Consider the following 19356-nt stretch of genomic DNA (forward strand, 5'->3'; position numbering starts at 1 on the left):
CTACCTATAAATAGAGCAAAGAAATTAATGTAGAGCTGAGAGCATAAGCACCATTGAAAATTTTTGGCATAGTCATTATAAGGAATTCAATATGTAGCAAACAAATCAATAAACATAAAAGGACTGCCAAGTAGCCCCAAGGGTTTAAATAGAATGAGCATGTAGTCTACCCATTCCACATAATTTTGTGACTTTTCTGGCAGGATTTGGTCGCCTGGGAATGGGAATAGAATCATGAGGTTTAGATGGTGGTAATTATGCAGTGGTAGGGATTAGCAAGTGGTAATGGCATAATGTCAATGACAATTTGAAATGTTTTAGTGAATAAATTATTGAATTATCAGGGATAAAAATACTAGAGCTCGTTAAAAGAACAAAAAACAAATTTAATAAAGAATATAAAAAAGTGGAAAGTGAGAAGAGATGGAGACTTAGACGTGTAAGGTCAAGTAATATAGAAGGCATACGGACATTGCTGCCCTTGGAAGGAACTAGCAAGAGGTGAATGAATGAATATTTTAAGGTTGAGGGGGAGGGAAATAAAATATATTGATTGTCTTTTGTTGGTGTCCCACATAAGCATGTTAATGGTTAAGAGTTTAGGCATGACATCTGCACCATTACCCCTAGCCAAATAACAGAGCACAGTGTTGCAAACCTGATAGATAAGCTTTTTACTATATTATTTTCTGTAGGTTTTATTGAAATGCACATTGGATCTTAATAACATCCATCACTCAGATCAGTCATTTGTCAGGCTTGTATGTTTAGTATCCTTTCTTGACCTTCTCAGACATATTTTTTTTATCATTACTTCTTAGAATAGATGCCAAAGATCATTTCAGAAGAGTGGTAAGAGCTAGTCAAGTAGGATTAAATGACTTATCCAAGGTCATACATCTGGGAAATGTCTGAAGCTAGATTTTAAAAAAAGGATCTCCCATCTCTAGGTATGATTCTCTATCCACTGAGCCATGTAGTTGCCTCAACATATTACTTTCAGAATTTTCTCACCACCTATTTATGATGATTTTTTGTATCATTTAAAATTTTTAATTCAATAGTCAGAGAATTTTTGATGATTGCAAAAGCTAGGTAGATAGAAGTGATTATCTTATGTATCCTCGTGTACTCATAAAGACCTTACATCACTTTACTGTAAATTCTTGCTCATGGATTCATAGACTCATAGAATTTTAGAGCTCTAGTTAAAGAAAGACATCATAGTGCTGGCTAAACTATCAGACATTATTTCTATGTTCTGCATATGATATCTTGGAATAAATTATCATAAACCCTACAGTTCTTGGCTGCTGTCCCAATTTGAAACATTTAAACCAGCTAAAGTAGTGTATGAGGTCTATAAATACTGAGCTTTCTCTTTATCCATGCCTAGTTGTTAGGATGTTGAGCCTATGTGAAACTTGTTCCTGAAAAATCAAGGACAATGTTTGTAGACAGATGCAAATGTAGCTAGTCACTGCTCTGTTCATATTCATTTCTGACTGTTTCTCATACAAATTAAAATAAAATAAATGCTATCCCAAGGCCAAAAGAACATATTTCACTCATCTTAGAATTCAACCCTGAGATTAGAATAATAAAAATATTATCTCTAACATTTTCTCCATAATCTTCCTGATATTAAAAGTCTACATTAAGAAGTTGATTGCAAGAAATACAGCAGCAAGGTCCAGTCAAAGAAATTAGTCAAATGACTTTCGACAGCCTAACAACATCTAAGGCCACCCATGAGCTAACTTAATCTAACCATGGCAACAAGACCAGCAAGTGGGCTCTCTATGGCTCAGTATAAAGTAGGAAATATCCAGGTGTTTTGAAGAGGGTAACTGTTTGGGGATAGTTAGTTTCTCTGGGACTTGACCCAAGAGGTTAGATAAACATTTGATTTTTTTTCATGTAGTAGACATATTTATTTCCTGGAATCAGGCTGATCTCTTTGAAAGCACCATGGTGAGATCTCTTTTCCTGTTGAAGGTGGAATTTGGCTATGATTATGGAGAAAGATAATGCTGAATTCAATTTTTAACTCAAATTTGTTTTCAGGCATGAGGATTCATGGATGTTTATGATCCAGAAATATGCATTAAACTATATCATGATGTTCCCTAATCTAGTACTTAACCCCTTTATTTCTTAAAACTTAAATGAAGAAGGGAAAAAAGACAGTATTTTCTCTATTAAATTTTCATGGAGAAACAATCTATTCCTCTTTCATTAAAGTTATTTTCAGAATGATTTTAAAAAAGCAAATATTGCAGATATCTTATCAAAGCCACAAAAATGTTCAGCAGTCTCTAGCACTTTGTTCGCCTAATGTCATTTTGTTTTGTTTTTGTTTTTTGCCAAGATTCCTATATTAATTTTTTTAAAGCAGCCCCATAACCTCAATTTGACAAGCATGTATTGTGTCAGCCATGTATAGGGCACTATGCTAAATATTGAGAAAGATGGAAAAGAAATAAGAAGTCTACACTCTCAGAGCACCCAAGTGGCACATTGGATAGTGTTGGACTTGGAATCAGAGTCATCATCGTGAGTTCAAATCTAGCCTCAGACACTTACTACCTGGTTGACTCTGAACAAGTCACTTACCCCTGTTTGCCTCAGTTTCTAATCTGCAAAATGAACTGGATAAGAAAATGGCGAACCACTCCAGTATCTTTGCCGTTAAAACTCCAAATTGGTTCATGAAGAATGAAACATGATTGAAAATGATTAAATGACTATATTCTCAAGGAGCTTAAAATCTAGTAAAAGGAATATCCCATATACACAAATACTAAAATACCAGATGGTCATATGAGCATAGAGAAGTAAAAACAAAGTGTCTTGTGGGAGTCACCACAGGTAAGAGAATTTATTTATAATTGCAGGAACCAAGTAAGACTTCAAAGAGGAGGTGATATTTGAAGGTGTAGGTTCTTAAAGAATGGATAAGATAACAACAGGCAATAATAGGTAAGGACAGATATAGGAAATGGTGTGTACAAAATCACAGAGTAGTAAATGACAAGTCAGTCCAATTTGACTGGAATGCAGGCTACAACTGACAGAGACAAGTGTGAGGCAGGCCTTGAAATGTAGAATGGAACCTGACCAGACTGAGTAGTGTCTTGAATGCCAAGGTAAAAAGGTAAATGTCTTCCATTATCTCAAATAATACACATAATCCTTATATTTTTACATAAGAAATCACTACTTATATTTTAATTTCAGCAGTTTGCTAACGGTATTTTTCTATGTAATCACCACTGGCTTCCCTCCTTTGCCCTTAGAGCAGTGATTCTGATTAATGCTGTTATCAGGATGTTAGCATTGATACTGTCAAAATCAACAATGTACTTTTGATTCTGACATTTAAAATACTGGTTAAAAAGTGCTTTTGTCAGAGGCAGCTGGGTAGTTCAGTGGATTGAGAATCAGGCCTAGAAATGGGAGGTCCTAGGTTCAAATCCGGCCTCAGACACTTCCCAGCTGTTTGACCCTGGGCAAGTCACTTGACCCCCATTGCCTACCCTTACCACTCTTCCACCTATGAGCCAATACACAGAAGTTAAGGGTTTAAAAAAAAAAAGAAAGAAAGAAAGAAAAAAAGTGCTTTTGTCAGTTAAATCTCAAGGCACACTGGGATTTCTGGTAGTGGCATGCACACTGCCTCATGCATATATTTGTATTTATGCATATATAGATATGTGTAAAAAATGTATAGATACGAATATGTATTGTCTGTTTTGTCTGACTCTTCATGATCCTGTGGACCATTCCATGCCAGTCCTTTTTCTCACCTACAGAGCTCATCTTCCAGTGTCACTTTTTTTTTTTTAGCATTTTACTACTGCAAAGATACTGGAGTGATTTGCCATTTCCTTCTCCTGTGGATCATCAGAACTTTCAATGAAACTCTCCATTATGACATGCCCATTTTGGGTAACCCTGCATGATATAGCTCATCATTGAGGTTGCACAAAAGCCCCTTCACCATGACAAGGGAATGATCCTAGAAAGAGTATATCTATCTATTTTATACATAATTATACGTTAATGATCCTAACACTGACCACTTTCTTCCCATTTTACTTCCTCCCAAACCCCCTCTATTCTGCTGGACTTAGCCAGCACCAGGAACTATATAGTCTATGCTGCCAGGGCTATAAAAGTTCAGATGTGCTAGATAATGTACAACTGGGAAGTAGTCTCAGAAAAATGACTCACCAGTCAGGAAAAGAATATCTCTAGGATTATTTACCTATAACCATAAGTTGAAAAAATACTAAAGCTAAGATGCAGAACAAGCCAGAGAACATAGTAAGAGCTGTGCCATGATATTCAAGTCCTTATAATAAAAGGAAGAAGAGGCAACCGGGAATATTAAACTATCATAAAGAATGTGAAATTCCACATCCAGTGCTCAAAAACAAAGATCCAATGAAAATTTAAGATAGACAAGCATTTTCTGCAGGATCGCCTGTGATTTATCTTACACCTTAGCCTCTGGGGAATGAATATAACCTTGCAGCATTATCAACGGGAAGGTCATTCATTTTAAAAGAAAGAGAAGTGAACATAGGTCAGCTTGAAAATTTTAAAATTCATGTTAGACACTTGAGTTTTCCCCTGGCTGCCCATAATTGGCTCTCTTGAGGGGCAGGAAAAGATATTTCAGCTGTTAGAAGAGTTAAACTTGCATAATGACTAATGGAGAAGGTTTTGGAAACAACCTGTCCTTAAGCCTGTATCTAGACTTCAACTCCATCCGAAATCATTTAAGTAGCTTATGAACAGAGTCAATTGGGTTACCAATCAGCAATGGAATGAAAATAGGCTCATTTATTTCTAGTTTAGGCATTTAAATGAGCACATATGTATGTAGAGAAATATATGCATATATCTTGATTGAATGCACACATATGTAAGGTTTTATGAATAGGGAAAACTCAGCAGTTATTCTTGTATGAAAATCAACCACACCATTATCAGCTAATTGTTATCAAATGAACTCTAGTACTAGGTTAGTCAATGTCCAAAAAATGCTTCTGCATATGTAGCATTTCTCCTGGGATCTTCTATAACCCTTAGTTCCAACTGTATTAACCATATTACAAGAAAAACAATTGGGTTTTTCTTTGTTTTATGAAAGTCAGTCGTGCATTTTTCAGTCTAAGTTCAGGGTTTTATGAGGTAAGATGCTGTTCATTTTCTTGAGCTTTCTTTTCCACAAAATACACAATAATGTACAGTTGCATCAGTCTTGTATCTCATTTTGTCTCTTAAGGTTTGCAATCTGTTCGTTTCACCGAAACTACAAGCTTTAACATGTGGTTTTCCTTACTGTCAACATCTCCCACAAAGGGACCATTTATCTTCTTTTTTGTCCTCCCATGCTCTGTTTCTGCTCTACTTCAAAATGAGCATGAAATTCAGACACCTTTTTTTACAGCAAAGTGATATTGCAGTTTTAAAGATATTACTTACTGGGTTAAGCAGATGCACTCAGCCTTATAATCAATGGGTAGAATTAGTTCATTGTATGCTACAAGAAAAGTGACAATGTCCCTGAAAGGAATATAGGGATAAATCAATGAGAGCCTGTTAGTACTCAAAGTTTTGAGTTGACAGGACCTTGTTTTTATTGATAGTGGTGAATCCACCATCATTTTCCTTGGGGGGAAAATCATAAGATCAACATCCATGCAGCAAAAATAATATTTCTTAAGGTGAACACTGTTCAAACAGATAAAGTGGTTTTAAGTCTTGGCTTTTGGGGAGCAGTGTGGCATAGAGGGGAAGAGGGGTAAAGAGAAGAAAACACCAATTTGAAAGTCACAAGTTATATGGGCAATTCTTGACTGTGCTACTTCCCAACAGTAAAGCCTTTAACAAGCTATTTTATCTTTCTGGATCCCACTTTCTTCAACAATTACATGGAAGGGAGAAGAGAGGTGAGGGAATGTATTGGATAAATTCTAAGTTGTCATTTAGCTACAAATCCTAGTTGACACATTTGACCAAAACATTTAGGAAGTTTTTAGCCATTGAATTAAGGAATGAGAAGACTATCTCAGCAGTCCTTATTCTTAATTGAAAAGGAGATGATCACATTGCATGAAAATGTTGAAAAGCATTTTAATTCTTAACTCGGGGTATCAAATTTGAGGAGCCAGCCCCAAATATCAGGCTCTTACTGGCTTGTTATATATACCTCAACCCAGAGGGAAATCTCTGAATATAGCCTATGCATAGCTAATTTCCAAGTTCCACAGACAAAGATAATATGGTCATCAGCTCCCATACAAAGACTCAATATAACATAAACAACTTTATTGAGTATGCTAGTCTTTATTTCATCTGTGGAAATACATAAGATGCAAAGAACTCACATGTATCATAAACATTTCTAAAACATCTCAAATCAACATAATCAAAACAGAACTCGTTATTGTTTCCTCAAGTCACATTTCTCTTTCCGACTTCTTTATATTTGCCAAAGGCACCACCATTCTTCCATTTCCCCAGGTACATCACTTCAGCATTATCTTTGATTCCTCACCTGCCCTCACCCCCTCTCCCATAACTAATATGGTTCCAAATTTTACAAATTTTACCTCCTCAGAAATTCTTTCATAGAGCCCTATTCTCTACTCAAAATCCACCACTGTTAGGCCAAAAAATATCCAATCTGGAACAAAAGTCATAGACAGAGCTCTGAGCTTCATCAATCAATTTATTGAGGATTACAATGGTTCCTAACCAACTGGGTCCACAGGCTTCCTTATGACCAAAAACCCCTTTGTTCAAAGAAAAGTTTCTTTTATAGCCATTAAAAAGATGCCAAAAATAGAATGGGGTGGTACGATGAAATGATTGGTCATAAAAGAAATGGGAGAGACCCTGTGATTGGCTAAGGGACATGTACATCAATCATAACCATTTTTTCAGCAGGCTTTTTCACAGGTCAGGAGACCCTGTCAACAAGGTCTTGGACCTCTGGCAGCCCATCTGGCCATCTCAGCAGGGGTATAGTAAACAGCATTCTGGGATTCAAGAGCACTGTGACAGGGTCCTTAGGAAGTTGTGGTTTTAAAGCAAAGGTCACTTAGGAAGGTGATAATGATTCATAGTGAGGGAGAATTGCTAAGATACATAAACCTTATTTCAAACATTGCATATGTAGAAGTGGTCGGGCATAGGGGTATTGCTAATGTAAAAGCAAAAGCTCTGGACCTAACAAATTAAATTAATGGACCTAACAAAGCATAAATCTATCTAATAAGTCAAATGCAATTAATGTAATTGATACATGAAAAGTATCACATGGTGGGTTAACTAACTCTATAGCATTAATTAACATCACTAACTTCAACTTAATCCTATTCTTCTTAACTCACAAATATAATCACTTGATACAAAATCATAATGAAGTGAGTAAATATGGAGTAAATGGATTAGGGGTATCAAAATGATTTTCATACCATCCTAGTTCAGGCCCCCATCACCTATCACCTAGATTATTGCAACAGTCTCTCCTAATAGGTCTCTCTGCTGCTGTGTTTTGCCCCACTCCATTATATCCTCTACATTGCTGCCAAAATGATTTTCCTTAGGTCAATATTTGACCGTGGCATTCCCCTACTCAGTAAATTCCAAGGTTCGCTACTCCCTCTAGGATCAAATACAAACTCCTCTGTTTACCTTTTAAAGACCTTTACAACCTTGCTCAGATCACTCTTTCCAGATGCATTATACATTGCTCCTTGTCTTGAATAGTAACCTGGCCACATTGGCTTTCTCTCTGTTCCTCACATACGGTAACATATTTCCTGATTCTTTGCCATTGTACTGGTCATGCTCCATGCTAGACAAGCACTCCTTCCTCACCTCTGCCTCAATGGAATCCCTCTCTTCATTCAAGATGTGGCTCAAGCACCACCTTTGCATGACTTTCCTGATACACCCTGCCACTGCTACTGTTCTCCTTTCCTCACTGTCTCATGTTTATCTATTTTAATTTTTTAATTTGTTCTACATATATCTGTATGTCTATGTACATATGGGCATGCCTATATATGCAAACATTTACATATATGTGAAGAGAGAAATATATATCTGGAAACATGTTAGTGTACATGCATATAGATAGATTCTATATTTTGAGAGAGAGAGTCTGTGTGTGTGTGTGTGTGTGTGTGTGAAAGAGAAAGAGAGAGAGAGAGAGAGAGAGAGAGAGAGAGAGAGAGAGAGAGAGAAAGAGGGTCAGGTTATAATTCAATCCACCCTAAACATTTTTCCATTATCCTTAATGTGGTTCAGATGTGAATAGTTTCTCTGCCATCCGTTGTCTTTAGGCCCTAATTGTGTTCTCTCACTTCTAGGGGCCCCTTGAACTCTGCTTCCATGTAACCACTTAACAGTCAGACTAGCTATTTCAAAGGAACATTTACTTCAAAGCTATAGTAAGAATAAACTTACAAACATTTTCTCAACATGAAGAGAGGGCACAATCCCAATGTCTAAAGAGGGGAGGGAAATTATGTTTACCAACTAGCTCAGTTCCTATAAAGTACAATCTCACCAAGTTCTGAGTCCAGAAACCTCTTGGGCTCATGTTCTAGCTTCTCAGAGCTTTACTCTGAATCTAGCCTGGATTGGTGCTTCCAAGATCATCATGGCTCCTGACTAGGTATTGCGACGTTAGCACTAGTACCTAGAGAAATGAAAAGGAATAATGAAACAGACCACAACCCTAAGCCTGCATCTTGGGGCACAGAGCCTAAGGCAGTGATAGTGAACCTTTTAGAAATGGAGTGCCAGGCCCCACCCTCACCCCACCCCCTGCAGAGACCACTTCCCCTGCCCCACCGCTTACCCCTTAGAGGAAGGGGAGAAAGCACTTCCATTGGGCTTCTGGGCAGAGGGGTAAGGGATGCGAAAAAATGTCCTCAGCTATAGTGGAGAGGGGAAGGGGAGGGGCACTGCCCGAATCCCTCAGCCTTTCTAGTAATGAACTCTGGAGGGGTGGAGGGGGAATGTTGGTCTTATGCCAACAGAGAGTGCTCTGCATGCCATCATTGGCACCTGTGCCAAAGGTTCACCATCACTGGCCTAAGGGGACCAGGAGGGGAAAGTAATCCTTCCCCTCAATCAGCTCAGGTCCTGTGCCCATGCTTTATGTTAACACAACTTTCGACCCTCCTGCACCTTGGCAAAGAGAATGAGACCAACTATTCTAGTTTGGTAGATTTAAAGGTATAGGCTTGACCAGCTACATGGAATAATGTAATTTCCTATAAACATGGAAGAGGAATGCAGAATGTCTTCTCTCAGAGGCTCAGTTCATTCTACATTCCAAGCAGGTAACTGTCCATAATCTTGACTTCAACATGGCTGTGCAATCTATCATTAAATATGCATGCACATGTATATGTATATCCCTATAAGAATGCATTTATATACATAAGTATCCATGTGTGCGCATATTTATAAATGCATGTGCTTGTGTTTATGTATGTGTATATACATATACCTCATATGTATATGATAGGTTAAATAAAAACAGAAAACACATGAAGAAATACATAAATAGCCTACAAGCAATCAGGATCATTCTCCCTTGGCCTCATTGAATCTTTCTTTTCTCCAAAAATCCTAAAGTCTTTCTGACTCAGTACTGAGTCAGTATTGAGGTTTCTAGCAAAGTGAATTCTTCCCTTGTAGAGTCTTACTTGGGTCTAGTTCTCCCAACCCCCAACATCCCTCCCCCATACTATGAATAAACTCCCCAAAGATAGGAAACACTTTAGAGTTTATGGGCAGATAACTCCTTTCCTATTGAGTTATTATGGGCCTCAAAAGACACACTGCTTAGGAAATTTTTTTTTTGGTGGAAAGAAAGACAAACCCTTAGACTTTTAAAAGAAGGATTACAAAACAATCCCTAATGCTAGTTTTGACTAAGAAATTTCCCTTCTCTAACTAGAAGATTAGATTCTGGGATCATAACATCAAAGAAATCTCTCTCTTCTGTCTAGAATAATGAGTTCTAGACTTCTCCAATTTGGCATTCCTCCAGAGAGACCCTTTTGGAATTCCCACACAAAGCTAGGGTTCTGGACTTTACAATGTCCAGGTCGTGTGAGTGACCACATATTTCCCTCTACCATAAGGTAGGCAAACAAGGAGGTTGTTAAAGAAATCTTGAGACTCCTTGCCTCAGCTACTGCCATTTCCTGGGCCAGGAAATTCCAAGTTCTGGATTTTTGACTTGTGCCTAAAAAAGGGAAGAAGAAAGGCAAAGATTATACAGGGACTCTGCTCTCATACTACTTTGGGGAACACATGCAAATCCCTTGTACTTCTGCTTGAAAGTGGTGGCTAGTGGCTTCTTGAATTCCTAATCTGCCAGCAGAACAAGCAGATAAAAAAGTGAAAGAGAAACTTTGAGTCCTCAATGAAGACTCCTTCTATAAAGCATCATAAAGGAATTTTGTATGATTCCTGTGAGAAGATTGGGTACTCCAGACTTCCAAGCCAACCAATCACTTTTGAGGACCACCTAAGTCACTGAGCCCCAAACAAAGGCTGCTTTTTGTCCTCTTAACGAGGTTGCAGGCATGCCAGCACACACTATGAAAGGTGCTTTTAAAGATCACTGTAAGGCCAATAAGTTGACCAAGAAACTCCTCCATAATCCTGCCCAACAATATAGTCAACAAATATGTAAAAATATTGCTTTCAGAATGCTAACGATGGATGTTTTGTTTGTCTTTTTCTTGATCTATGAATTGAGTAGAATTTGGAATTCTCAGGGAGGAAATTCTCCCTATGCATGTTGACAATTTCTCTGTGATATTCACAGTTGTGTAGGGGTACCAAGAACAGGAATGACTTACTCACAGTCACACAGTAAATCTATATTAGAGGCAGGGCTTGAAGTAAGGTCTTTCTGGCTTCAGGAGCAGCTCCCTATACTCTAAGCTATGTTGTTTCTCAATATAAGTATTATTCTTCAGAATATAAAGCACTTGTTACATGATTAGAATATGGAAAGCACTATACAACAAGTTTGATCATGCTTTCCTCGAATAAGACAACTGAGTTCATTTCAGTCTAGGTGATTTCCTCAAATCATAATAGAATTAGGATTTGGATAACTGAATCCGTGTTGTAGATAAACTCAGGGTCTAAATGAGACAGCATAATGTTGCAAAAAGAGCAATGAATTTGATGTATGGTTTCTGGCTTCATCATGAATGTCTTTGTGACTTTGGGTAAGTCACTTAATCAATATGGGTCTCACTTGATAAAGTTTGACATAGAATCACAATATCATATCTGAATAAGGTACAATATGAGGAGAAGTTGAGTTTCAGTCACAGGCTGTAGAAATATAGCAGCACCTAGCTGACATAGTTTCACCGCAAAGTTTAAAGAATTGATTCTTAGTCACTTAATGCGATGATCCTTTTGGCAGTCTCCTTTCTTACCTGAAGATGAGAGGCAGGAATTGTCTAAACATATTCAAAAAACCTATTCAGGATGTAGTATTTATATCAATGTGCTGAGTCAATTGATGAATATGTGGTTCTTAGTCATCTTAACTGCCATTTACCAGATGCAGTTGAAATATTTGACTTAAAAAGCAAGAAAATACCAACAAATCAGAGATTCTACATTTCATTTAGCATGGATACTTCTGAGCATTTGGTTGTTTTAATAAATTTGCACAATTGTGAAATCACTGGAATTTCTTGGAACCACCTCCATTGGTATATTTACTGAGGCATCTTCACAAACATTATATTTATAATTTCTTTAGCTGAAGCCTCTATTAACACATTGTCAGTAAGAATGGTTCAGTAGCCATTATCCAAGTGTTGCTTCCTTTACATAAATAAGCAGGTGCATGCAGTAACTGATTTACACAGCCAGATGGAATAATGTATAGAAAACTAGACTGAAAGAGCCAGGAAGATCAGAGTTCAAATATGGATTCACACACTTACTAGGCATTGTAATCCAGATCAAGTCATTTAATTCTCTCTGCCTCAGTTTCTTCATATAGAACATGGAGATAATAATTGCACCTATCTCAAAGTATCATGAAGACCATCAAATGAGATCACATATAGAAGCTTTTTAATCACTGAGTCAGTTTGATTCTGTGAATCTGAGAATCCTGCCTATCCATTGAGTATTATTGGCAAGAATTCTGGAATGTTTTGCCATGTCTTTCTCCAGTGAATCTGTATAGAAAGCAATGTGCAAAAGTTAAAGCATTATTATTATTTTCAGTCTATAATAGGATATAGCATTTGAACATATGCCTCTGCTTCATTCACCATTTGTATCTTTCCTTAGCAGATTTAGCTTAGATTAGTTGGGTTAAAGCAAGAGAAAACTTAGCTTCCGGTATTGTTATTGCCACAATGACTATTGCCACTGTGAACCTTGAAATCAACCTGAATCATCTGCCCTTTCTCCTTTTGTTGTTGTTGCTGTTTTGTGTTGAATTTGAAATAGGCTTTGCTCCCAACATCACACCATTAACACTAAGTAGAACGAACCTGAAAAACTCTCAGACTTCAGTCCAGCAGCAATAGGAGTATGCTCTTCTCCCATTCCATCCTCACTTTTCTTTTACCAGCAATTCCTTTAAAATTCCTCTTCTCCAAGAACAGTGGAGTTGGAGATAAGTTGGCCTGTGTTTGAATTCCTCCTTAGACACTTATTTTCTGTGTGACACTAGAATGTCACTTAACTCTGCTTCAATTTCCTCATCTATAAAATGAATATTCTGAAATATGTGTAATGTGCTTTACAAACCTAAATATCTATATAAATATGTTAGTGAATACAATCATTATTATAAAATAATTTCCTAGTGTTTGAAAATCATTGTTATCATCCCTGATAAAAACAATGTTTTTGTAATAAATAAATAAATGGATAATTAATAAGTAAAATAAATATAATAAACAATGTTTGAGTACATATCTAACTATGGTCACAAGGGGAAAAGGGAGTTATTTTTTTTAAATTAGAATAATCGGTGGTCTTATTATGATCCCCTTGCTTTCCTACTTTACTTTTACTCATTTCTCAAAAGAGGTTAGTAGTAAATGATTCTATATAACATCTTTGAATGGTTAACATGAGATTTTGTAGCAGATAGTACTTAGCTAATTCTAATTGTTTTGTTATTATATGATGTCATGACTCCCATGATCATTTTACACTATAAGTGGCTAGTGGGAAGAAAGTATAGTGAACAACCCTTGGTTTAGAAGGTGAACACATTAAGGAGGAACATACACTATATAACTTCATACACACACACATGCACACACACACACACAGAGAACAAGTATACTTTATAACTTTATGGATTTTTATATATTAGGACTTTAGAGACGTCCTATATAGCATATAGAGCACTCTGCATCATTTACATCATGTCTCCAAAAAATTTAATTTAATCAGGGTGATCCCAAAGGTAGATGTTAAATACAGTTTCTTGACACAACCAAATTTAACCCACAGCTCTTGCTCCCTACCTCAGTTATGTTGTATTTAATGAGATGTGCCTCAACTTCCTTATGTGTCAAATAGGAACTGCAAAGCTGACCTTTAATCAAACAATACAAAATGAAATAGCTATTCAGAGAAGATCATGAAGAGTATAGCATGACAATTAAATTTTAGACATGAAGTCAGAAATATGGGTTCAAATCATACCTTTAACATGTATTGCCTTTGTTATATCTCTTAGCCTTAGTTTTCTTAATTGTAAAATAGTATTAATATCTGTAGTACTAATCTCAGAGAAGTGTTGTGAGTCAGAGATGTTATTATATAGGTCAAGAACTTGGTAAATAAGAAAGCCCTATGTAAAATCTATATTATTATTATTATTATTACTTTAAAATAAGTATTGCCTCTCTCCACAAGGAGCTCACATCTAGTTCAAGAGGTAAAATATAATATGTCAAATATAATACAATATGTAATAAAACTTTAATTCAAGACATACAGAGATCCATTCATCAATTTATTAATCAACAAGTATTTGTGCCTCCTTTGTGTCAGTCTCTAGAGATATAAGGTCAAGGATGAAACAATGGCTTACATTTTAATCAGTCAAAAGTATATATGTAAATTTATTATATGTTTATAATGTATTGTATAACCTTAAAGTGAATATATAAAAAGACAAACAAAGTAATTAGATACAATGTAGTTTAGGAGGGGAGGTCACAGGCAGTTTGAGAAAGGGGAGACTAAGAGAGATTTTCATGCTGAAGATGATGCTTTAGTTGTGTCTCAAAGGAATAGAAGGATTCCATGAAGTGGAGGTATGGAAGAAGCACATTCCAGGCATGAAGGATGGCCAAGGAAAGACAGAGAGATGGGAGGTGGAATGCTCTGTGTGAGGAACTGAGAGAAGGATAGCCTGGATGGGTCACAGACTACGGGAGGGGGAGTAATGTACAATGAGCCAGATTTATTAAAGGAATTGAGATGACAAGATAAGCTGAGGAAAAGGTAGGAGGGGAAATGATTCTTCTGATTCTACTACCTATTTGACTTATTTGTGTCTCAAGTGTGCTTTCCCACACTCTGGGTTTTTTCAAGGTTCAGTCTTCCAACCTTCATTCCAACTTTCCTAATTCCTTCCCCTCAAAGAATTTCTCCTCTATGTTGTTGGCTCTCAAACCTGTACCTCCATCTCTGACCTCTCTAATGAGTTAATTTTATATATCTACCTACCAACCAATAATACAAAATTTATGAATTAAGCTGGCCAAAGATTAAATCCATAACATTAAATTTCCCTGTAGAAGAAACTTTGGTACAACAGTTCTAATACTTGTCTTACAAAATATTTGCATACATTCCAGAATCTTCATGAATATGATGCTTAGAAGGCCATGATAATGGTTCCATATCTGACTAATTTAAGTGAAAATTAATTATAAATTAATTAGTTATAAATACACTGGGACCAAAAGGGCTTCTCAGGAACTCTATGATTGTAATGTATGTATGTATGCACATATGTGTGTATGCATTTTTTTAGAGAGACAGCCAGACAGAAACAGAAACATAGAGACAACGACCCAGAGACAGAAGAGACAGACCCTAGTTTTATGGACCAAATAGTCCAGAGACAGATCCAGTGATGTTGACATTAAACTGAACCACAAACCTGCCTATGCTACTTCTAGAGTTACTTTGTTTCAAGGAAGGAAGGAAGAAAGGAAGGGAAGGAGGGAGAGAGGAAGGGAGGGAGCAGAGAGGAGGGAGAGAAGTGGGAAGGAGTTCATATTGTGAATCTTTATAAATGGTGTGATTTACTTCTAATTGTCCTCTCTAAAAGAAAAATTGTTAAAGCTATTAAGAATAGTTAGAGAATCAGAGTTTGAATTTTCTTCTTTATCATACCATGGTGTAGCTATTCATTTTGCAGAATTTAGGATTACATGCTGGCACAACTACTACATAATTAACACCACTGGGCTTGATTAGGCTTAATACAACTGGGCTGAGCAGAAACATTTCTTTAGGGGAAAAATTAATAGACTTCCTAGACTATTGCATAGAAGAGGAGGAGGTCTGGAAAAGGAATTAACAAGAAGCATTAACCAATTATAGATAATGGCTGAAAGGATGAAATTTAGATGAGCATCCTCTTTAAGAACATAGTCCTCAGTTGGGAAGGGACTTGAGAGGATATTAAATGTAGGGATAGAATGATTAGAGTTATTGTTTGGGCAGAATGTTGTTGGGCCAAATGGGGCAAGGCTCCTTACTAAGTAGGAAAATGTGCATAAAGATCAACTGGCAACACTGGAAATGAGAATATTATTAAGATAGCTTCCTAATATGGGAAGGAAAGTAACAGGAAGGGAATAAGCATTTTCATAGCACCTACTTGGTGCCAGGTACTATATTAATTGCTTTTTATGAATATTATCTCCTTTGATATATTGCAATGATGTTTGAGGGTTAATAAGACATAAGACCTATAAATTAATCCATTTGTTTTGAAGGATTTTAGATCTGCTAAGATATCTTTCTGTTTATTATTAATAGAGAGATATACATGGAAAGAAACTCATGAACTTTTCTTCACATAACTTTGTATTTAAAAAACATCTTCACAGAAGACAGAAACTCACCATGAATATCCTGACACATATGTTGTAAATACTATGGTGGAAAGAACATGAAGAGAAAGAGGGCTGTTTCTATATCTGAGTCTACTGCCATCAAATTCTATAATCCTAGGCAAATTGCAAGTTCTCTCTCTCCCTTAGAGGAGGAATTAGATTTATGCCTCTTACACATGTCAGAAGCAGAAAATTGTATAAAGGAAAATTTAGACATGGTATAAAATTATTTAATCAGTAATTATTTAAATTACTAGGAATTGGAGCAATCCAAAAGAGCAATGGATTGACTCCCCTCTCTCCTAGAAGACTGTCAGTTATGCTGTAGAGAGATTCTTGCTCAAACATGGGTTGAGCCGAACAGCCTCTAAAATCTCTGGCTATTTTATCCTTTTATAAACATCTCAGCTCTTAGTCAATAAATCCTAGGATCATAGATTTAATGCTGGAAAAAAAAAGGAGCAGGCCTTACATGTCACTGAGTCCCACTTCTTCATTTTATAGATGAGAAAGCTAGAGACCAGATCAATGTACATGACTTAGCCAGGGTATTATACTTACTGTCTATGCAAGATTCAAACCTGTGTTTTTCTTATTCCAAATGCAACAAAGACTATATTCACTATAGCAAACTTCATTTTTATCAATCAACAAGCTTTTATTTAGTGCCTAGCATGGATTATTCTCTATGCTAAGCACCTGGATTGCACATATGTATAAGCAAATCCTGCCCTCAGGTATTTATATTCTAGTAGTGGGAGAGACAATATATAGATATTAAAGTACATGTAAAATATTTACAAAATGAGATAATGTATTTTTTAACCCTTAACTTCTGTGTATTGACTCATAGGTGGAAGAGTGGTAAGGGTGGGCAATGGGGGTCAAGTGACTTGCCCAGGGTCACACAGCTGGGAAGTGTCTGAGGCCGGATTTGAACCTAGGACCTCCCGTCTCTAGGCCTGACTCTCAATCCACTGAGCTACCCAGCCACCCCCTGAGATAATGTATTTAAGCACTTCACAAGCCTCAAAAAACACTGTGTATTAGCTATTATCTTGGTCAGATATGCTAATATAATATTTTAGGGTTCAGAAAGCCCTTCACCCAAAACAACCTGAGTAATAGAGAGAACAAATATCTATAATTTACAACTAGGGAATATGAGACTTAGAGAGGTCGTGACTTGCTCCAGGTCAAAAAGGTGACCAGAGACTGAAACAAAGATCTTTTAACTCCATATCTAATATCCTTTTCACCATACTGTCACCTCCAAAAAATAATTTCAGAGGGATTAAAATCAACATGGTTCTGAACTCATATTAGACTTATGGATGAATTGTATTTTAAACTCTGCATTTTGTAGGATTTACAACTGATCAGCCCTCAGCTCAGGATGGTATGAAATGCTAAATTATTTTAAGAGATAACTACATTTTTATAATAATAATAAATAATAGCTAGCTTTATATAGTGCCTTAAGGTTTGCAAAGTACTTTACACATATGATTTCACTTGATTCTCATGGCAACCCTGTGGGGAGCAGGGAGAAGCATTTATTAATCACTCACTTAGTGCCAGGCACTATGCTAAGTACATTACAAATATTATCCCATTTGATGTTCACAACAACCCTGGGAGGTAGGTGCTATGGTTTTCCCTTTTTATAACTGAGGAAACTGAGGCAGACAGCAGTGGAATGATTTGCCTGGGGTCACACAGTAAGTATCCAAGGCTGAATCTGGCCTCAATTCTTCCTGACTATCTGTTCAACTCAATTTACTTTAAGCCATCACCTATCTTTCATGTCTCTATATATGGACTTTGTCTTTCTGGATGTGAAGAAACAACGCTGCCCTCATGGCTCTCCCAAGACCTTTAGCCAAAAGCACTGCATTCTCAACAATGTTATATCTCTGTTTAAAGGTCTCTGTCCCGAGGACAAGGGACTAGAGACTAGAGACCATATTCTGCAGAGAATGTCTGAAAGCTAAGAATGTGTAGCCTAGGGAAGAAAAGGTTTAGGGGGAACATATACAATTTGTTGTTCATTTGTTTTTAATTGTTTCTGACTTTTCATGACCCTATTTGGGGTTTTATTGGCAGAGAGAGGTTTGCCATTTCCTTCTCCAGTTCATTTTACAGATGAGGAAACTGAGGCCAACAGCACAGAATGACTTGCCCCAGGGTCACAGAATTATTTTAGTGTCAGTGACCAGACAGAAAGCTCAAGGGGAATATATACTGCTGGCTGTCTCCAAATATCTAAAAAAAACCATCATCAGGGAAAACATTTTCTACTTGATCCCCACAAAATAGAAACAAGAATAATGAATCAGAGTTGTCAAGGAACTGGATGCCTGGGTTAGGAAGGAGAAAACAGCCTGGAAAAGCAGAGATCTAGATGCAACCTGCCCCATGCAAAGATTAGGAAATAGGCAAACAACCCGGGATGCTCTTTCTCTAGCTTGCTATTTTGCCCACCAGTATGAGGTTTATATCTCAAAGTTTTATACTCAATAATGAGATGGTTTCTGTACATTACACTAACTGAGGATATATAGTAACATCATGGAGACAACTTTACTATAGAAGATCACAGACAGAACAAAGGAAGAAGCTTCAGTTCTAAACTAAAGATAGTGTGGTATAGAGAAGCAGTTCTTAAAGTGTGTTCCAGGGATCCTTGTGCCCCACCACCCAAGACCCTTTAAAGGAGAGGAGGAGGTCTTTGAGGTCAAAACTATTTTCATAATACTAATAAGATGTTCTAATTTCTCATATGACTTGCCCAGGGTCACACAACTAGCTAAGTCTCTGAGTTTGGATTCAGACTCAGGAGGATGAATCTTTCTGACTCAGGGCCTAGAGCTTTTTCCACTGTGCTATCTAGGTGGCCTACTCTAGTACATTTTGATAGATATAATCCACATGAACAAAAGCTCTTAGGCATTGGGGGAGGGCATTCTTGGTGTATACTTTCAAGGGTGTTCTGAGACCAAAAGGTTAGAAGGTCTTAGATCTTATCCCAGAGGATGTTATGCCATCTTATTCTTGGAAGAGCTAGGTTCAAATCTTGCCTCCAATATATAGGCTGTGTGATCCTAGTCAGGTCCCTTAGCTTCTTTGAGACTCTTTCCTCATCTATAAAATGAGCTTACTAGCA

The 19356-nt window shown here is 36.9% G+C and overlaps 1 protein-coding gene across 1 annotated transcript in view; it reads left to right on the forward strand.

Moving 5' to 3' along the window:
- Positions 1-19356, forward strand: part of ADAMTS16 (ADAM metallopeptidase with thrombospondin type 1 motif 16) — a 242995-nt gene that overhangs the window by 188569 nt on the left and 35070 nt on the right. The gene's annotated exons all lie outside the window — the stretch shown is intronic.

This window comes from Gracilinanus agilis, chromosome 1 (genome assembly GCF_016433145.1).
Source record: "Gracilinanus agilis isolate LMUSP501 chromosome 1, AgileGrace, whole genome shotgun sequence".
In the NCBI taxonomy this organism is placed as follows: Eukaryota; Metazoa; Chordata; class Mammalia; order Didelphimorphia; family Didelphidae; genus Gracilinanus; species Gracilinanus agilis.